Genomic DNA, 21329 nt, shown 5'->3' with positions numbered 1-21329 from the left:
AGTCTCTTGCCTCTTTGGCAGGTCCAGAGTTTCCCCCGGACTCCCTCCCGGCCAGCCGTGGCGCACTAACCCCCTGCAGGCTGTGTTCACGCCGCCAACCCCAGTCCTCTCCCTGCGCTCCGACCGAAGCCCGAGCCTCAGCTCCCAGCCCCCGCCCGCCCCGGCGGGGGAGCAGACAAGCCTCTCGGGCTGGTGAGTGCCGGTCGGCACCGATCCTCTCTGCGAGAATCTTTCCGCTTTGCCCTCCGCACCCCTGTTGCTGTGCTCTCCTCCACGGCGCCGAAGCTCCCCCCCTCCGCCACCTGCAGTCTCCGCCCGGAAGGGGCTTCTACTGTGTGGAAACCTTTCTTCTTTCACTGCTCCCTGCCACTGGTGCCGGTCCCATACCTGTTCTTTGTCTCTGTTTTTTCTTTTTTCTCTTGCCCTACCCAGGTACGTGGGGAGTTTCTTGTATTTTGGGAAGTCTGAGGTCTTCTGCCAGCGTTCAGTAGGTGTTCTGTAGGAGTTGTTCCACGAGTAGATGTATTTCTTATGTATTTGTGGGGAGGAAGTTCATCTCCACGTTTTACTCCTCCGCCATCTTGAGGGTCTCCCCTAAAGATTTTTCATTCCCTGTAGATTGTGCCAGCGAGGTGACAGTCTGGACAGATGATGACTGTAGATCAGCCCCCTCAACCCAGTGCTTTGACACTATGTAAGCTGGGTCACTTGGAACAGTCTGAGGTGGTCTGCCTCTTTCTTCAGTCTCTCCTTTCCCTCTGTGTACAGGGGCCGTTTTGGGAACCAACAATTATGATTACAAACTAAGTAGAATTATACGTATGTTTGGATGAGAAATCTGGGTTTCTAGAAAGGAAGTCTTCGTTTCAATCTCATGCCATTGTTACTGACCCTTTGGAGTCAGGCCGAACAAGGGTCCTCCTGACCAATGTTTTGCTCACCAATATAATGAGACCAAGTTTGGTTCAGAAGCAAAGGAAAGCGTTATTCTAGGATCCAAGAATGGAGAGTTTCAAGCTCCAGCTATATAGAGTATACCGTTCTCCCTGACAGGCCAGCAGCGGGGCTGCTTTAGAGGATTACATCCCATGTTCTTATTCATTCATTCTCTCAACAAATGTTGACCATAACCGTAAACTAGTAGGAACAGATCAGACCTGGTTCCAATCTTACCTGATTTAATGTTTAGTGGGGAGAAAGACACACTAAACAAACAATGATCCTAATGAGTTCATAACCACAAACCATGATGAACGTTCTGAAGGAAAGGAATGCCATGTTTTATGCATGTCTACAATGTCAACTAGATGGGTGGTCAGGCAGAGGTTTCCCCAGGGAAATGATGCTTGAGCAGAATCTCTCCCGAGAGAGAGAGATAAAATATAAGAATATGAACAGAATGAAGCTAAACTTATTTATTAGCTGGCGTTTGCTCTCCAGGCTCTATGTTGAACACACCTGCAGTCTGCACACCCCCTCAGCAGGGCAGGCTCTCTCGGCTTCTACTGCGTCCACTGAAACACCGCATTCTAAGATCAGAGGCCACAACTGCAGGATGTGTAGGGTGCATGCCTGAACATGACCTCAGCATCTTTCAAAGTTTCAGGAGGGCCCCTAGTTGGGGAGTGTTGGAAGAAGGGATGCCAGCTCTCAGGAAAGCTCTTTGACCTCTGGTTCTCAATTACCACCTCTAGCTACTTCTGGCCGAAACTTCCTCTCCAAACATGTGCAGTCTATTACTATAACTATATTGAATCTAGAAAAATCAAGCTCAACATATACTGTTGGGGCCTTATCAGTTATTGTAATTGTCAGAATACTGTGTTTACTATTATCATTAAGTCCCATAGGACTCTAGAATTTATTGAAATAGTATTTTTTTAAAAAACCTGAAATGGCTTGAGAGGCATATAAAAGCAGTTTTGGGGTGAATTCTTTCTTTAAAAACAATGTAATAATAAGTAAAGGGTTTCATTGGATTATGTTAACGGATTTTCCTTAGACAATTTTAACTTCTAGGTTGGTTGGCTTTTATTGGTTGGTTTTTATCACCCACCTGGCTCTTGCCCATAATCTTGTCATTCCTGCTCAAGGAATATTGAAACTGGGTCCCATAGAGTGAACAGAAGCTGGTGGCTAACAGGAATTCTTGAGATTGTCTTGCAGAGCAACAGATAGGGAAACAGCTTGTTAAAACCCTTCTGCTCTTAAACTGCCTTTGCTGATTAAGCTGGCTTTTGTTTTCTTCCTTCCTTCCTTCCTTCTTTCCTTCCTTCCTTCTTTCCTTCCTTCCTTCCTTTTTTTTCTCTCTTTAATTGCATGCCTTCCCAGCTTCACATAGCCCCACTGTTTTACAGGAAATTGGAGGGAGCTCTTGTCCAGTGCCAGCCGGCTGAGGCTGGTTGGGACCACTGACCCTAAAACTGGGCTTGTGCAGGTGTCCAGTGGATGGTCTTTTGACATCAGAGGACTGGAGAACTCTACCCTAAGATCATGTTAAGTGCCTCCATTTTTTAAAAAAAGTTTTATTTATCAATCAATTAATACACAGTATAGTCATTGCTTATAACATTATATATTGCTGTTTATTATATAGTTTTATTTATTTATTTATTTTGGCTGCACCAGTCTTAGTTGTGGCATGTAGGATCTTTCAACTGCGGCATGCGGACTTATTTGTGGCATGCAGACTCTTAGTTGTAGCATGCAGAATCTTAGTTGTGGCATGCAGACTCTTAGTTGCGGCATGCATGTGGGATCTAGTTCTCCAACCAGGGATCAAACCCGGGTCCCCTGCATTGGGAGCATGGAGTCTAACCCACTGGACCACCAGGGAAGTCCCAAGGGCCTCCTTTTTGAATATGAGAAGCATGTAACCCAGATATGCCTGTGCAGAACACATTATCTTACCTTTTCCCCTGCCCCCAGTCACCTTTTTCCACGCCTAAGTCCTCCCTGCTTATCCCTTAAATATCCCATATACCCATCGACTTCAGGGAGGTGGATATGAGACTTGTTCTTCCATCCCTGTACTTGGCTGCCTTGTGAGTAAATTCTTTCTGGGTTGTGAACCTTGGCATCTCAGCACTTGGCTTGCTGTGAGTTGGCCAACGGACCTGCTTTGGTAACAATATCAACTCGTCTTATTCAAGTCACTGTGCTCAACTATTTTGGCTCATAGAAGTTTGAAATAGAAAGATCTTAGGTCTCTCTCTGTAAAATGGGAATTAATACACTATACTCTGCTGTATTAATTTCCAATTGCTGCTGTAACAAATTACCACAAATTCAGTGGCTTAAAACAATGCAAGTTTATTATCTTACAGTTTGGAAGTCAGAAATTTGAAGTCAGTTTCAATGGGCTAAACTCAAGGTGTCAGAAAGCCTGCATTCCTTCTGGAGGCTATAGGGGAAAATCTATTTCCTTGTATTTTCTAGCTCTAAGAGGCTGCCTGCGTTCCTTGGCACTTAGCCCCTTCCTCCATCTTCAAAGTTAGGAGTGGTTGGTGGAACCTTCCTCATGCTACATCCCTCTGACATTCCTCTTTCTAGTCAAACCTCCCTCTGTCTCCTTTGTGATTACACTGGGTCCACCTGGGTAATCTAGGCTACTCTTCCCCATGTCAAGACCCTTAACTTAATTACATCTGCCAAGTCCTTTTTTTACCATGTAAGGGAACATGTTTACAGGTTCTAGGGATTTGCACATCGACATCTTGGGGGTCATTATTCAGCCTCTCATATTAGGCTACTCTAACAGTGTGAATTGTTGCATTTGTGGTAGATATGTAGTCCATGGGCAAATTTTTAATAATGGAGTAAATATAACACAAATGACATAATGCTCAGGAATTGTAGTCAATGAAAAGAAGCTATCCAGATAGCCCCTTGTAAGATGAATTTTATCTTTAAAGAATTTAAAAAATTTGTTTGGTCTTTATCTTAAATGCTCTTTTTTCTATTACGGTATTTTAGTTCCATTCTTAACATTTTTTTTTTTACAAAGTTGGATACACTCTCCTTATTAGGAATTCATCATGTTACATTGATGTAACTGGAAAGAAAAATCAGGTCAGCCTAACGTTTGAAGAATATGAAAGCCAAAATTCAAGATGTGGAGAAGAAACCTGGGTTGAAGCTTTCGGAAAATTTAATTTAAAATTTGAGGTCAATTCTCTAACAGAAGGCACCGTTATTAGATATTTACTTTCAGTATTTAAGGAAATTCACTTATAAGTATTTAATTATCTCCAAATATTAAAAAAAATATATACTTTTTAAATTATGAAAGCGAAAACTGTAGTCTCAGGAAAATCCTGGGAAGTGATAGTTATGCCTCACCACCCACTCTTTAAAATTAGTTAATTGGTTTCTTGTCTCCTCTCTCCAGCACGCAGAGGTGGTGTCTGGCCCGTCCTCCTGTCCCTTAGTCTGATCTGCTTGGAAGGTGGCACCCAGCCTCCCTGTTACGTTCATCCGTTCATCTCTCCTGCCCACCGTGTGGTCCTTGGGCTCCATTCCTTCCTCCTTTGTTATGTAGGTAAGGTAACTTGAGCTGAGGCTGGAGTAGTTGTAATTGCAGAAGCTTTTTTTTCATAAAGGCAGGACTAAAACCGAGGTAAATTGTTTAAAATGAGACACTTGGCATCTCTTGCCTGTTGAGGTATTAACACCATTCCCAGATTGTGTATTATTTTACAGGTACCTAATGAATCCCTGTTTGTCAGAGCCAGTAGGATATCAGGTAAAATGCAGCCACATGAAAATGATCGTTGGAGGGCTCTATGTTGTAAAACCTGGAAGAGATCACTTAGGGACAACTTTCAGAGGTCACCTTCAGATTTTAGCATTTTGGAAAAGTTGCCCCAGAAGAGGGTGCCTTTCTTGGTGAGGCTGCAGTAACAGGAAATAGTTCATTGAAACCTTTGTGGGTTACCTATAAGATAAAAAGGACTGTGGCGAAGTCCCAGTGGTATAAAGGAAAGCGTTTATGTGTTGTCTAAACTGGATTTCCCTGCAGTGATTTGTAAAAGCCAAATTGCTGAGGGCAGCGAGTCCCTCTGTTGAATACAGGCCACCAGAGAGGCCAGCCCTGGCAGTGTGCACCTCCAATGGGGCGTGAAACAGACACAGCTCCAGGCTTTTGTTCCATAAGCAGACCAGCTTGGGTAGGAAATTCATCTGAGACTGCTCTGAATTAGAAACTACAAAGTTATGAATGGCCCGTCTGCTCACAGGCCAGAGCCGTTGAATCTCTTGAGTCCTTTAACATTTTTCTAATTGCTTCAATGCATCCCCGCCCCCCCAGAAAAAGATTTTTTTTCAGGCATTGTTTTCAGAAGAAATAATTAAGGGGATGACCCAGATAAATTGTTGCTTTACCTACTTCCTCCTTTAACTGCAAATTGCTAGAGAAAACTCTATAAAAACTCACAAAATCTATTGGTCTAAAAATCCATTAAAGGTGACATAAGGAAGGCAGGCATAGATTGTTGAAAAATGACAATAATCTATGTAACTGGAAGGAAACTGGTCTCTATGAGGAACAGTGCAGGGTGTCCCATACATAGCCTCCACCTCCCAGTCATTGGAATTAGAGGAATAATAACCAGACTGTGTGGTCCCCACGGGTTCTAGCACTGATTTCTGCGTTATTTTCTTTGGTCCTCACAGCAACCTTCACAGGTAGCTATTATGATTCCACTTTGTAGATGAGCAAACTGAGGAACAGAGAAGTTCTGTGACCTGTCCAAGATCACACAGAGCGGGTGGACATACTATAAAGCAAATGAAGCTTAAACTTCAGGGTCCCCACTTGCATGGGTCCCTGTGAGCGGGGAAGTCACGTGGGGAGGTGGGATGTGGTAGCTGGGACAGGGGCGGGGGGAACAGATTGTAATCAGAGAACATTTCTGTATTAGCATTTCTGGTAAATTGTCTAAAGAGATCTCAGAAGAAAAGACTGAAATCTCGAGAAATGTGTTGTGATTTCCTTTTTCATTCCAAAGAAATATTCAATTCTGCTCTCAGTTTTGTATTCCTAAAGAGTGGCCCCCAAGCCTTGGGCCCCATAAGACCTACATCTGCCTTTGCAGGTAGGTGGTAAGTGGTAGAGCTGCATTTGAACTTGGGTCTTCTGATTCCAAGGCCTGTTCTATTTTCAGACTATGTAGATACAAACACAGAAAAGTATAAAGAGAACATCAGGTGAAAAAAAAGCTGGATATGAGAGCTATAATCGTAATAATGTAAAACTTGTGCCCCCAGCGGGGCCTCCACCCTTTGGCTCAGAAGCCCTGTGCTCTGTGTCCACAGCTCATCTTCCTTCTCAGAGACGGCATCGAATCCACGTCTGTTCCCTCACAGGACACGGGAAGGGCAGTGCACCAGCAGGTGGTTGATAAACATCAGGTAACCAATGTAAAGGAGTAAATGTGATTTATACTTTCATATTTGGTTTACTGTTCACTTTCTAAAGGAGAAAGTGTATGATGTCACCAGGGTGTCATAAATGAATCTGGGGGATAGATGTGATGATAAAATCTATACTTCCTGCAATGGCTGAGCTCTGTAGGTCTAGTGGGAACTTATTTGTGTGGTTTTGAGTCTTTTAATCAGTTTCTTTTGCTGTAACTTTTCACGATGTGGTGATAAAGATGAACGTTTTCCCAGGTTTGCTGATGGAGAAAGAGTGGCAAAGGGAATTATTTCCCTAGGCTATCATGCAAATTAAGGAGGTGGGGATGGATAGGATAAGAACATAGGATCTCTGGCATTCACTAGAATTGCAGCACCATATTTTATTGCCTGAATTCTAGCATTCAGTTTGGGATCGTTTTTATCAATTTTTGATCTAGGTAGAGAATTAGAAACAAATGTTTTTCTAATTCCATTGTCTACATGAAAGACAATATTGGTCTATTTGGGGTGAGGATATGCTCTTATTTGAGGAAAGTGGGTGGGCATAAGTTTTTAAGTAAAACAAAAAAGATTTTTTTAATTGAAGTACAGTTGATTTACAGTGTTGTGTTAATTTCTGCTGTACAGCAAAGTGATTCATTTATACATATATATATTCTCATTTATAAAACAAAATTTATTCACTTATCAAATAGTCATTTATTCTGAGAACATGTTCTTCTCATTTTGGGGGTGTTTAAATAGTAATCCTTCTTTTTAAAACAATGAGGATGTCTTTATTTGACAAAATATGCCAGACTTCAAATCTATGTCACTCCCCCAAATCCTCAATATTTTTGAAATCTTACAGGTCCATGAAATTTGAAAGTTTGAGAACCACTCCTGGGGCTCTTGGGTAAGAAATATCATCTCCATAGCTTTTTGCTGGAGGGTTCTAGAACGACTTTTACCCTCTTCTAGGCAATTCCTTGTATTTTTAAAAAAATAATTAACATTTATTTTTGGCTGTTTTGGGTCTTCGTTGCCGTGCGCGGGCTTCTCACTGCGGTAGCTTCTCTTGCTGCAGAGCACGGGCTCTAGGCGCGCGGGCTTCAGTAGTGGTTGCATGTGGGCTCAGTAGTTGTGGCTCACGGGCTCTAGAGCATAGGCTCAGTAGTTGTGGCACACGGGCTTAGTTGTTCCACAGCATGTGGGATCTTCCTGGACCAGGGCTTGAACCTGTGTCCCCTGCATTGGCAGGCGGATTCTTCACCACTGCACCACCAGGGAAGTCCTTCCTTGTATTGTTGATGTTCTTGAATGTGTTTGGTGGCCAGTGAACTAGGACATCAAGCTTGGTGAGAGGTTAGGATTTAGCCCTTGTTGCCATTAAGTTTTCTTGGCACATGGATATCAGACACTGCACTCAGCAGAGTAGCTGATTTCATAATATTAATGTAGAAGAACATGGTGGTGGTAGAAATCAGTGCAGCCACGATGATGTCTTTTTAGGTCCTGTGATGAAAGAGAAGTTAATTGGCAAATTTCAACCTTAATCCTCATATAGAATGTTGACTGTGACAAATATCAAAGAGGCTCACGGGAAATAAGGCTCATTGCCTTCCCCACAGCTGCATGCATTTTCCTCTCTTATAATGCAGAGAAAATGGCTCTGAGTGACAAGGCAGTGTGTCTGGTTACTAATAACCATAAAGGGTGAGTGGGTGGCTGAGGAGGTACAGCGCTTGAGGAGAGGGATGAGAGGGACCTGGGAGGCAGAACTTCTCTGAGGCACGTAATTAAATCATCAGTTGTCAGCCATTGCCTGTCTCCTACATTGTAAGGGGAGAACTGTCTTCTCAGTTATGATATTTTCCGCCCTTTGCATGAAAACATAAGATGGGGTGTGTCCTGGAAAAAATACAGACTATTATGCTTGAGAATATGATCATTATTTTATAATTCCCATTTATTAAGCACTGAGATGAAGTCATTTCCTGAGACAGATATAAATTAGTGCAAAATTCAAGGGGAGAGAGAGAGAGAGAGGTATATGGAGTATATATTTGGGGATGGAGTTGTGTGCATAAAGTAATTCATGTTAATAGGAAACTCAAGATATGAATGATTTCCATTATGTAAATAAAATTAATCCAATTATTGTAGTGTTGGTTACACAGTTCTGTGAATTTACTAAAAATCGTTGAACTGAACACTTAAAGTGAGCGAATTTTATGGTATATTAATTATACCTCAAAAAAGGTGTTAAAAATTCATCTAGTTTTGTTTGGAATGTATAATCAGTAAAACAGTAACAAAATAAGAGAGTAGGAGCAAAACATTTAAAAAACAATACAGCAGGACTTCCCTGGCCGTCCACTGGTTAAGACTCTACGCTTCTTCTGCAGGGGGTGCGGTTTCCATCCCTGGTCGGGGATCTAAGATCCCACATGCCCCGAGGCTTGGCCAAAAAAAAAGTGATGATAATAATAAAATAAAAATAATGTAGCCCAGTTCACACTCATATTTAATACTGAGGGCTATGCAGGGATGGTTAAAAGGGAGAATCTGATACTGAACCACATGAGAGTATGATAAAGGTTGAATTTTCAGTTTGCAGGTGGTTCTGAATGCTTTGACTCAAGTACCCACCCCCAGTCGGAACTCAGTGCCCACTGATGACTCCATTCGGTTGGCAAGGTGCCAACGGGAGTGTTTTCAAGGGACAGTGACTCAGGGGGCCTTTGTTGACTTGCTATAGTAGCTCTATATAATATAACTGGGAGACCAAATAATTGATCACCTAACCCAGGGACAGTGTGGAGCTTGAAATGTGGTGCTATTAATAATTACATGGGGACAATAATCATATGCAAGGTCCCTGTAGCTCTAATTGTGTCTGTTAATACAATACATATTTCTATGCAACTCTTGGTTGATTTTATATGCAGGGTTTGGAATCAGAAGACCTATGTTTACCTTTCTGAGCTTTGATTTCCTCAATTCTAAAACACAGACGCTTCCTCCTCCTTCGTTCCCCCACCTCTTTCTTCCCTTCCTCCCTTCCTTCCTTCAACACCTATTTATTGAGCTCCTACTATTTTGTTTTTTAAGTTCTGTACTAAGAATTCAGGAGATAAAGGACCTCCTAGTTTAATTTTAGAAACAGGCTTAGTGACAGCACCTCCCTCACCTTCCTGGAGGGTGCAGCCCTTAAGTCTTAAGTCAGAATAGGCTTTAGGCAGGGGTGGGAGAAGCTCCTTCCAGTAATGGGCTGAAGCACTTTGCAGAGCAGCTAGAGGCAAACACACAACAGTACCAGCTGATCTTTTGTAAAATGTACATCGATGTCCAAGCTCAGGCAGCTGCCACACATCCTAGAAATACCTCATCTCACCCTGGCCACACCTCCCAAACTGTCTGCACCTACGCTCTGCTTTCTTTCTCCTTGTGGAGGGTGAGCTGTCCCAGGAGCTGGACCGCTGGCCTCTCACCCGCCCTAGCTGGTTGCCCTTGCAAATCCTCCTTCTCTGCCCAGCATCCCTAGCTACTGGATCACTGACTCCCTCTTTACCTAAGGGTTCTCATCATCCTACAGCAATGTTGAAATGTTTCCCACTCTGAGAAAACAACCCTCCCTTGGTGGACACTGCCCTCCACATACTGCATTTCTCTGCAGAACTCCACTTCCTTGCCTTCCCTCTTATCTAATAAAATTCCATCTTGCCAACCCATGCCCAATTTGCTGTCCTAATCTCATTCTCTGACCTCTCAGGGACAAGTGATAGTGACTGAGCCACTTCTTTCTCTTGGCCTCTGGGAAACTTCTGGTTTTTCTCTCTTCTTACTGGCTGCCCCTTCTTGGATTCCTTTCCTGTCTTCTCCTCCTCTGTCCAGTTTCTAAACCCTGGAGTCCCCAGGCCTCTGTCCTGGACCTCCTTCTCTTTTCTATATTTCCCCTCATCTGGTCCATGGCTTTAAATAATATCTATAAGTAAATGAGAAAGCTGTCTCCAGCATTCATTTTTTAAATTTCTTTTTTTATTACACAATTAAGGACATGTGTAAAAATCAGAAAATATGATCAAATATAGGAAGATAAAATCAATCATAAACTCAATAGCCAGAAATAATCATTTAACCTCTTGGCATAGATACTTTTTCTACATACATATATATATGTGTGTGTGTATATATATATATATATATATTTTTATATATAACAAAACAGAATCACATTATACATATTACTTTGAAACTTGCTATTGATATTTAAGCGTGTTTTTGTGCATGTCCTTTGATGCCAACAGACACACAGGTCTCCAGCATCATCTGTAATCGCTATTTCCACGATCGATGAAACCCAACCCATTCTTAACTGTCAGAGTTGTTTCCAGATTTTTGCTGTTGTGCAGAAAGGTAGTGCTGCGGCTCCGTGGCAGCTGGGTCTTTGCGCCCTCGTAAATTGCAGTCCAGGCCGCGTTCGTTCCCGGGAGCTGAAACTGCTGAGTCAGAGGCGCGCGCGTGTGTTAATCCTTCGTGCCAGCGCCTGATGGGTCCCAGGGTTCGGACACCCGCTGACATCGCCTGTCGGTCCTCGGGCCGCGGGGCGCGCGGGGACCAGCCCCTCGCATGGGGAGGGCCTGAGGGACGGGACGACCGGTGGCCGCTGGCGGGGTGCGGCCGCCCCAAAGCACCCCAGGCTGCAGAAAGGGTGGGGCGGGGCGGCCGGGGGCCTTTGTGTGCGCCAGACACCAGATGGGACGCGAAGAGGGACGTGCGAGCAGGTCAGATGGCAGGCTTTCCACGGACCTGCTGCTGCTGCTGCTGCATCGGGTACAAGATATTTTGGCGGGAAGAGAAAATGCTTAAAACAAAACAAAAGTTTTCCCTGTGACAGGCCCTTTGGACAAATGTCTTTTTGACTCCATGTGTGCTTGGGGGCGGGGTTGCCGCTCAGAACCGGTCTCTTTCCTTCTGAGATAAAAGCCTTTTGCTCTGTCAGATGTGGACCCACAAATGAGGGGTGGGGGGCTGTCCATCTGGCATTTCAGGGAGCGGAGCGCGGAGCGGTGTTTGCACTCCGGTGAGCACGGCTGGCCCTTGTTAGGAGGACAGAATGCAAAGGATGTCAACGAGGGGTGGATTTGTACAGGGTCCAGGGGGCCTGCACGTGCAGAGAGAAAGGATGGTGGTGAGGAGGGAACCCCCAGAGAGAATCCCCCAATTTACATCTTAGCCCAGTGTTCATGGGCAGAGCAAGACCTGGCAGGTAGGAGATGTGGCAGCTCCTTGACCAAGTGTTGATTTGCAGAGTGTGTGTGTGTGTGTGTGTGTGTGTGTGTGTGTGTGTGGATGAGATGAGGGGAGGGTGGTGGGAGATGCAGAGGAAAGCAGAGCCTTCCTCTATCTGTTGCCATATGCCCCAGGGTCTCCACCATCTGGGGTGACCCTTTCTAACTATAGTAAACGTGACTTATCCAGGACTGCAGCTTGGGCATCGTTTAGATGAAGTGCTGAAGGCCCTGTTGTCTAGATCTGAATGGAGCGTTGAGTTCTAGAGCATCACTGTCCTGGACCAGTAGACATGAGGGAGGCTGTGTGAAAACCCCTCTCTCTCTTCTGAATATCTGCTCCACTGCTTTGCCCTCTTCAGGGCTAGGTGTTCCCTCCGGAGGCCCCTGTTGTGCTGGCAGTGGTGTCCCCAAGTCTAGCACGTTAGCACATCCCAGCACTTAAGCGGAGAGCTGTGCTCCCAGCGCAAATGTACTACGGGGACTCGAGGAGCTGGGAGAGGCCTGGGGTGAGTGTGAGAGAGGGCAGGCAGAGCAGGTGAGGGCCCAGCAGGTCCTACTGGGGGGTGGGGCAAAGAGAGAGGGTGCACCAGGGGACTCCCAAAGCCCCTGCCCACACGTGTGCCCAGGGAGAGCCTGCTTGGGTCCCAGCTTCCCACCTAACCCTGCATTTCTAAGAAGTAACCCTGGGTGATATGCATAGGTGTCCATCTGCATTGGGGTGGTGTGTCACGGGTCATCTAAAAAGAGAGTGAATTCTGTGTGGGACAGGACAGAACAAAGCCACGAGAGTCCCTTGGAGTTTCAGGAATTGTCGCCTGGAAGCAGGCTCTTCCAGAGCACTGTATGGCCAGCACGAGGAGTCAGGAGTCCTGGGTTTGAATCCCACATCCACTTGTTCATGGTGTGACCTTGGACCAACCCTCAGACTACTGATCCTGTTTCCTTATTGTTAATCAGGAGCGAATAATCCCCAGTTCACAGGGTCAGGGTGAAGGTGGAACAAGCTCTCTGAAGACCATGCAGATGACAGTGATATTTCCATCAATACTTATGATGGCCTCTTCCCCTACTGCAGTAGGCAGGCAAGATGAATACTGGTGTCCTTAGATTATTTTTTCCATTTATTTTTAATTCCCTGACTCTGAGAGGTTCAGTACAATAGCCATTAACTGCATGTGTCTGTTCATTACTTGAAATGTGGCTGGTTTGATTGATTTACAATGTTGTGTTAGTTTCAGGTGTACAGCAAAGCGATTCAGTTATATATATTATATATTCTTATATTATTCAGTTATATGTATTTGTTATATGTACATATTCTTTTCCATTATAGGTTATTATAAGATACTGAATATAGTTCCCTGTGCTAATAGTAAGTCCTTGTTGTTTATCTATTTTATCTATATCTATATATTTTAATATATATAGCAGTTTATATCTGTTAATCCCAAACTCCTAATTTATCCCTGCCCCCCTTTTCCCCTTTGGTGACCATAAATTTGTTTTCTATGTCTGTGAGTCTATTTCTCTTTCATAAATAAGTTCATTTGTATCATTTTTTTAGATTCCACATGTAAGTGATATATGATATTTATCTCACGTAGTATGATAATCTCTAGTTGCATCCATGTTGCTGCAAATGGCATTATTTCATTCTTTTTAATGACAGTAATATTCCACTGTATATATGTACCACATGTTCCTCATTCATCTGTTGATGGATGTTTAGGTTGCTTCCATGTCTTGGCTATTATAAGTAGTGCTGCTCTAAACATTGGGGTACATGTAGCTTTTTGAATTAGAGTTTTCATCTTTTCTGGAGTGGGATTGCTGGATCATATGGTGTGTGCTCTAAGTATAAAATGCATGCCAGATTTCAAAGACTTAGTACAAAAGAGAATGTGAAAGATTTCACTAATAATTTTTAAGTTGACTACATGATGATAATATTTTGGATACATTGGGCTAAATAAAAATATGAAAATTAATTTTCTGTTTATTTTTGCTTTTTTATGTATGGCTTCTAGAAAAATTAAAATTATATATATGGAATGCATTATATTAAATTGGACACTAACATAAATATCAGGAAGACTACAGTTGGCCCTCTGTATCTGCAGGTTCCGCATCTGTAGATTCAACCAACTATGGATTGAAAATATTAAGAAAAAAAAATTCCAGAAAGTTCCAGAAAGCAAAACTTGAATTTGTCTTACTCCAGCAACTATTCATATGGTGTTTACATTGTATTTCCAACTATTTACACAGCATTTACAGTGTATTTACAACTGTTTACATAGCATTTACATTGTATTAGGTATTGTAAGTAATGCAGAGATGATTTAAAGTATACAAGAGGATGTGTGTAGAGAATATATATAAATTTATGCCATTTTATATAAGGGTCTTGAGCATCCGCTGATTCTGGTATTCGTGGAGGGTTCTGGCACCAGCCTCCAGTGGACACTGAGGACAGCTTACCTTTCTTACTGTCCAGCCCTATCCTCCCTCATGAGCCTGGCTGGTTGGGTGACAGAATTCTCTGATCTGCCTTTTTGTTACTCTTTAGGAAACTCAGTCTTTCTGGCTTCAGTGTTTTCTTCTCTCTTTTTTTGTTTGTTTTGTTTTGTTTTATATTTTTTTTCTGGCTTCAGTGTTTTCTGACATTAGGTTGTTTTGAGGCTGTGAGTCTTGCCTTGTTTCTATAAATCAAGACCAAAGCAAAGCTCTGCCCTCAGGTTGACCCATGCTGTTTCAGAAATGGGGCTTTGGCTCCTGCACCTTACGTGTTAGCACAGGTGATTAGAGAAAGCCCAGGACAAAAGGAAAATCTGCCAAGACCTTCCTGTATTTCATGCCTTATTTAACTGGCCATTGCTTTTCTCCTTTATAAGTTTAAATCAAAGCAGAAGATGGTTAGGGCCCAAGGGAATGTTTTGATGTAGTGAGACTTGTGGCCACATGTTGGAGAAGGTGTCTTTCTTTCCCTCTCTGAGCACTTCATCAGGAGTGACTGTCCCCCGCATGTACAGTGATTCTCCACAAGAGTGCCTAGGGAGAATAACTCCTTCTCACCCCCTCTGGGAAGCAACCAAGGATGTCTCACTTAGTTCTCACCAAGGAAGTGATTTCACACCAACCTCTTTGTACTTTGGTCTAGGCCAGGCAGAATAAGTTCCGTTTTCTTAGCTTAAAATTTTCGTCTAGACAGTTTAAAATTCCATTACATTCTGTTTTTCAGAGTGAAAGCAGGGTCTCAGAACATTGGATGGGAGTCAGTCCAGGGGTTGGGATGTCCAGGCTGGGTCCCGCTGGTGGGACGCCTTCTTCTGCTGTCAGAGGTACTGCCGCCCTGGCACCTGGTGGGAGGACCCTCCCACTGGCCTGCGGCCCAGAGTAAGGCTGGAGCTGGCCCTTCCTGGACACAAAACAGCCTTGTGGACATGGTTGACAGAGAAGCCCTCACTTCTAAGGGTGGGAGGATGTGAGGGCCCCCTCTAGCTTTTATAATTTATATACTTTTAAAAGGCTCTCCTCTGGCTTGGCCAACTGCAACTGGACAAGTCATTCAGCCTCCCCATTAAAGAAGGGAATTGGCAAGATGGACTCGCCAGTTCCATCCAGTCCCCAAGTTTTGTGATGCTATTAGGAGAAAGAAGAAACAGCCGGCTCAGGGGAACCAGGTTCACGAGAAAAAGGACTGAACGTTTCTTCTTAGAACAGCACGTACCCAGAAACAAGTATAGGTGAAAGGAGATTACTGTCAAAAGGGGCTTCTTATTTGATAGCCCTCCTTTCTGATGATAAACATGCCCAATGACAATCATCACAGCCCTTGACTTTGATAAATCTCTTGCTTTCATACTTGCCGTTAGAGCACACCCGTGCTCCATGGCTGTCTTGCTGGACGCAGGGCTGGTACCGCTTCCCAAGCCTCAGGGCAGGCCTCAGTGGGGGCTGGAGTCTCATCCAGCCCCAGTTAACTTTGAGATGCTGAGCATCTGTTAACTACATGGTTGGCAGGAAGGCGAGGGTGGTACTGGTGTGGGGAGATAGAAGGACACGAAAGAAGAGGATAATAACTGTGTCTTCAACTGGGAATCTAGGAAGCAATAGGAGAGTCTCACAAATTCTTCCTCCCTCCTTCCCCAGAAAAGAGTGCCTGGTGTATAACTCCAAAGCACAGATATGGTGATGTCATTGCCCTACTCAAAAATCCTTGGTGGCTTCCTGCTGCCCACATTTGGGCATTTGGGGCCATCTATAACTACCCCCAAATCTTCTTTCCATCTTTCTCTCTCACACTCCTCCTCAGAGAAATCCTTCATCTTCCCACCTCCTTACTTTTTCTGGACTAGATACTCTTTCTCAAAAACTCTAATCCCAGAATTACCTCTTGAAATCGTCATCATCATTCAAGGCCCAGCTGGTTTTGGTGCCTCCTTCATGAAGCCTTCCTGGATTTCCTGAGCCAGGAATTTTCCCTCCCTTATCTGAGCATTCATAGCCTTTGGTTTGTATCTCTCTTTTGGTACAACTTGCTTTCTGTCTATTCTTATAATTATTTCTACACACCTTTGACTATGCCTATGTGGACCTTAGAGCATTTAGCCCATGCTGTGCCCTTAGTAGGTGCTCAACAAATGTTTCTAGATCCACATATGAAATAAAAGTGGCAAAAAAGCCCATGCATTGGTGCTGATGTAGCAGTGCAGGACAGCTGCCAGGCCAGGTGAAACAAAGATCTAAGAGCAAATGGCCTCAGACCACCTCAAAGCACAGAGGCTTTATTTTCCAGAACAGAATTTGCTGGTAGCTTGCCAGCCCTGTCTGCCTCCCAGAGGGGACCTATTTTTTCCCCCTTCTCTTTTCTTCTTTGAGCCCCACACACCTGCCTCCTTCTCATATTGAATAAAGGAAGAATTGGAAATACAAGAGGCACTTAAGGAAAAGAAGTACTAATTTTGAAGATTATGTTGTGGTTAGGTTAATCTCACGATATGAGGAGTTTAGTTTTGATCACTTTCTGCTTATCATTTACTTAAAAAAGACAACCATCATATTTAAAACAAACTTTAGGACCTTGGAGGTTCTAAGCCAGTGCCTTCCACACTTGGATGAGCATACACACCTCTGGAGGATCTCACTAAAATGCAGAATCGGACTTGGTAGGTCTGGGTAGAGTCTATCATTTCACATTTCTAACAAGCTCCCAGGTGATGCCTGTGCTCTGGTTCTGTGGAGCACACCTTAAGAAATACATGATTTTCAAATTATGTGCAGTAACTAAGTTTCTCAAATCACCTTTCTCACTTTAAGCCCCCATAATGGTGCTGTTCTTTTTTTTTTAATTTTATTTTATATTATAGTTGACTTACAATGTTGTGTTACTTTCAGGTGTACAGCAAAGTGATTCAGTTATACATATATCCATTCTTTTTCAGATTCTTTTCCCATATAGGTTATTAGAGAAGATTGAGTAGAGTTCCCTGTGATGTACAGTAGGTCCTTGTTGATGACCTATTTTATATATAGTAGTGTGTGTTTGTTAATCCCGAACTCCTAATTTATCCCTCCCCCTCCCACGTTTTCCCTTTGATAACCATAAGTTTGTTTTTGATGTCTGTGAGTCTGTTTCTGTTTTGTAAATAAGTTCATTTGTATCATTATTTTTTAGATTCCACATATAAATGCTACCATATGATATTTGGCTTTCTCTGTCTGATTTACTTCATTTAGTATGATAATCTCTAGGTCCATCCATGTTGCTGCAAATGGCATTATTTCATTCTTTTTCATGGCTGAGTAATATTCCATTGTATATATATACCACATCTTCTTTGTCCATTCCTCTCTCAATGGACATTTAGGTTGCTTCAATGTCTTGGCTGTGGTAAATTTTTTGGCGCTCTTCTTAAGGCCCATTTAGCAGACTTCATTTTGTTATAGCTGTGTATACGTTAGGAGCAATTGCTTTGAAGGTAGAAGCCATCTCTTCCTGTTATCTTCACATTTTCTTTTATAACCCTCATACTAGCAGCACACAGTAAGTCTTCACAAATGTTTGTTATATGAATAAGTGAGTGAATGAATGGGCAAAGCAAAACTATAAAACTGTATTCCAGGGCACAGTTGTGCCCCTCAGAGTAAGCTGAGTCCAAGAAAACAAATCAAGGTGTTCGATGGAAACTGACCTCTGTCAGGAGCTGACCTCATTGCTTAGGGAGAGGGACCGTTTTGAACTGACTGGACCATATGCCCTTTTGAATACCATAGGCTCCCAGTTATACTTTGGAATGTGCCACTAGGAAGGACACACCACATAACATATGGCAGTCACCATACACTGGGGTTTAGTGTTATGAACCTCTGGCAACTTCTCACTACAATCCTGTGTAATTATTCAAATGCTAATTATAGAACCCATGGAGTATCCAGGCTCTTAGCCTTTTCTGCTTATTTCTGCCTCCTTGTTTATTTTTGGTCACTTTTCAACATTTTGGCACTCTTCATCATGTCATGTGCAGAGCTGCTAGTGAGAGCTTTACTGTAACAGAGATCTCTTCAGAGCCCTTGTCTTCCTGGGCTTCACGTGCCTGCCCACTGCCAACCAGACTCAAGACCCCTGCTGAGCAGGGCCTCCTGGGCCCTTAGGTGCCCGCCCTGTGGCCTTTCTCCGCTTTATCTTTCAGCCTTTGCCACCATACTCTCCACTCCCTCCAAAAAGACTGTTTTCCAATCCCTGAGCACATGCTTAGTCTCCGTGTGTTTGCTTTTCCTGTTTGCTTTGCCTAAAATGCCTTCTCTCCACCTGGCAACCTCCCTTTCCCCGCCCTGTCCAATCGTACAATCCCACCTTCCCCTGGGGTCCTCCTGAAACTCCAGAAAGAACAAGTCAGTCTTCCGGGGGCCCTGCCTCTTTGCTGCTCCTCTGTTTCTTCATTCATCCCATTGCGTTATCGATGGAGCCCTACTCTGGCCCACCTACCTTCCCCTTTTGTCTCCAGCCCCACCGTGGGCACCCAACTCATGCTCGTTGAAGAAATGGAGTCCACGGGAAAGCACTTTAACCACCGCTATTCACAATAATCCCTCTTCCTTTCTCCTGGCCGTCCAGAAGGAATTCCCATCAATCCAGGACCTGCTTTGTGCCAGCCTCATTACCTCCTGTCTTATTTCTTCTTCACAACTTCTCTGCGTGGTAGGTGTTATTAACCTTATTGTGTTCACGGGAATGCTGTGGTTCAGGGAAGCTAAGTCACTTGCCCCAGAGCTTTCTGAAGGTTTTGTCTGCAGATGTGGGACCCATATGCTAAAAATTGGGGCTCTGGAAGCCTAAGTCCCATAAAGTATGTGCTGAAAGCCGGTGCCTCCTTAATAAAGCTGTTGGTTGGGTAGGAAGTCTGTCAGAGGCATCTGAGTCACTCATTCCTGAAACAAGACCTCAGTGTCGAATGGAATTCCCCCTCTTTCCTGTCCCTGTTTCCTTTATATGACTCAAGAGGAGGGCACGGTACGTAGGGAGCTCGCGGACTTGGTAGGTATGACTTTGAGGGTGGGGCAGCATTTTTCGAACCACAAGTAGCCAGATTATTTCCCCTTTCCAGAGGGGTTATTGTTGGTCATGCTCATGGAGCCATTATTTCAAAATATTTTCAAGAGGTTTTTTTCTTTTGCCGTTAATTTAAAGACAGGTGATTTCATGCTTGCATGTTTCCTTCTTTAGATAGATTGCACTTGTGGGTAATTGACGGCTCTAGGATTGATACAACACAAACACACCCAGTATCTGTGTGACCTTGGACAAATGATCGAACCTCTCTGAGCCTTCACTTCCTCATTTAGAAAATGAGGTTGCTGGGGGGACTACCTGAGAGCATGCATTTATGAAAACAGGTGCTGAGCCTACAGTAGCCGCTCACAAATATTTGCCGAACCTGAGGTCCCAGCACCTAGTTTTCCCCAACGCTTCTTTCTCATCAAAATCCTCCTCAGGCACTGAAGTGCTTAAGCAATTCTAGAAAGAGTTTGGATATAAATTACAAGCAAATAGTCAATGATATAACTGAATATTTAAATAAGGGTGTCCTTTGGGTTTCTGTTTCTTCTCCAGAAGAATGTGGGCCACAGTGAAGTGAAGGTAAAATAAAAATGAATGAAACTCATTCACTCACTGAGGATTGAGAGCCAACTGGACCACTAGCGTCAGAATCCCCTTTAATGCCCCATCCTAACCTAGGATGATCTCTAGCTGAGGAGTCCTAGAGTTTGGGTGAGTATCAAGAAAGGAGATGTAACTTAGTGAGCAACAAACTCATCAGGTGATTCTTATAAGGATTAAGAGTTGAGGATGACTCAGCTGCTTTTCTTAATTCAGTCAAACTAACAAAAGGTGCTGTGGAGAATCAGTCTCCCTGCTGTGGTCACGGTTTTTCCTTCAGGAGACCTCAGACCCATGTTTGGCATTTGTCACACCCCTTGTTGGTTTCTGTATACAAACCTTTTAAGCCTGAAGGTGGTGAACTGACATGTGTTTTGGAAGGAAGACCGTGGAGACGGTAGAATTGCAGCACTGGGGTTTTAAATCACAGCCTGTGATTAGAAACCAGCAAGAAGATTCATTCTGATATTGGTATTTGGCATTGATTTAGAAAACTCAGACATTCTGAGAGTCTCTACAGGGAATGCAAAATGAATGAATCAACTCGTTTGGGTGGAGCGCATTTAATCCAGGGAAATCGGTTTGTGTAAGTTACGACGTGCACTTTGGGGGCCGAACAGTCCTTCCACCTGTGTCTGCTTCCACTTCCTGTCCTTGGAGCAACAGGTGTACTAGCATCCCATTAAGTCGGGGAGGGCACATGGCATTTTGACACCGTTGTTTTTATGCAAGTACATTTGATACAGCCTTAAAAATGAAGCCTAAAAAAAAGCCTTAAAAAATCTCTTATGTTTTAGTTTTATTACCAAATGAAGTAAGACAAAGAGCTTCACCCATCCCCGCCCATTCAGTCCCAGAACATCACCTCCGTGCTAATCCTCCGGAGCTCCTCTGATGTAAAGATGGGACTAAGCTGGGCACCAGGGGTGTGTCAGGTCGTCAGGGTGGGCGGTAGCTAGTGGAAAATCACTAGTAATGACACAGCAGTTATGTGCCCTCAGGAAGGGCATTGTCATCCTGAGTGTCGTTTCTTGTCTGAGAATCTGGGAGTTCTCTGTCTCGTGTCCTCTAATTTTGCTCTTTGAGTTGCAACACCCATAATTATTACTTTCGATTAATAATAGATTGGCAAATACCTCTGCTTTGTGTAAGTTTCTTGATTATGTCAACTTAATTATTCTTTAGACACTAGAGGGGATGGAGGGAAAGGAAGTTATTTGGGACACAATGTAGTCCTTTTTCCTTAGGCTGTCCGGAAAATGTTCATTTTTGTTTTTAATAATTTCCTCAATACACATTTTATAGAGGTTTGTTCAATATTGTTAAATTCCCTTATGATGACAGTTTGGAGGGGACCCTCCTGTGAGACTCAGTTTGAATAGACTTTTCCAAAATATTTTTGCTGCCTTAAAAGTGGTTTTTGAAAAATGAGTAAAAGATACACACGGCAAAAGAAAAATCAAACGCACAAC

Source organism: Tursiops truncatus, chromosome 17 (assembly GCF_011762595.2).
Source record: "Tursiops truncatus isolate mTurTru1 chromosome 17, mTurTru1.mat.Y, whole genome shotgun sequence".
Taxonomy (NCBI): Eukaryota; Metazoa; Chordata; class Mammalia; order Artiodactyla; family Delphinidae; genus Tursiops; species Tursiops truncatus.
This window is presented reverse-complemented; position numbering follows the sequence as displayed.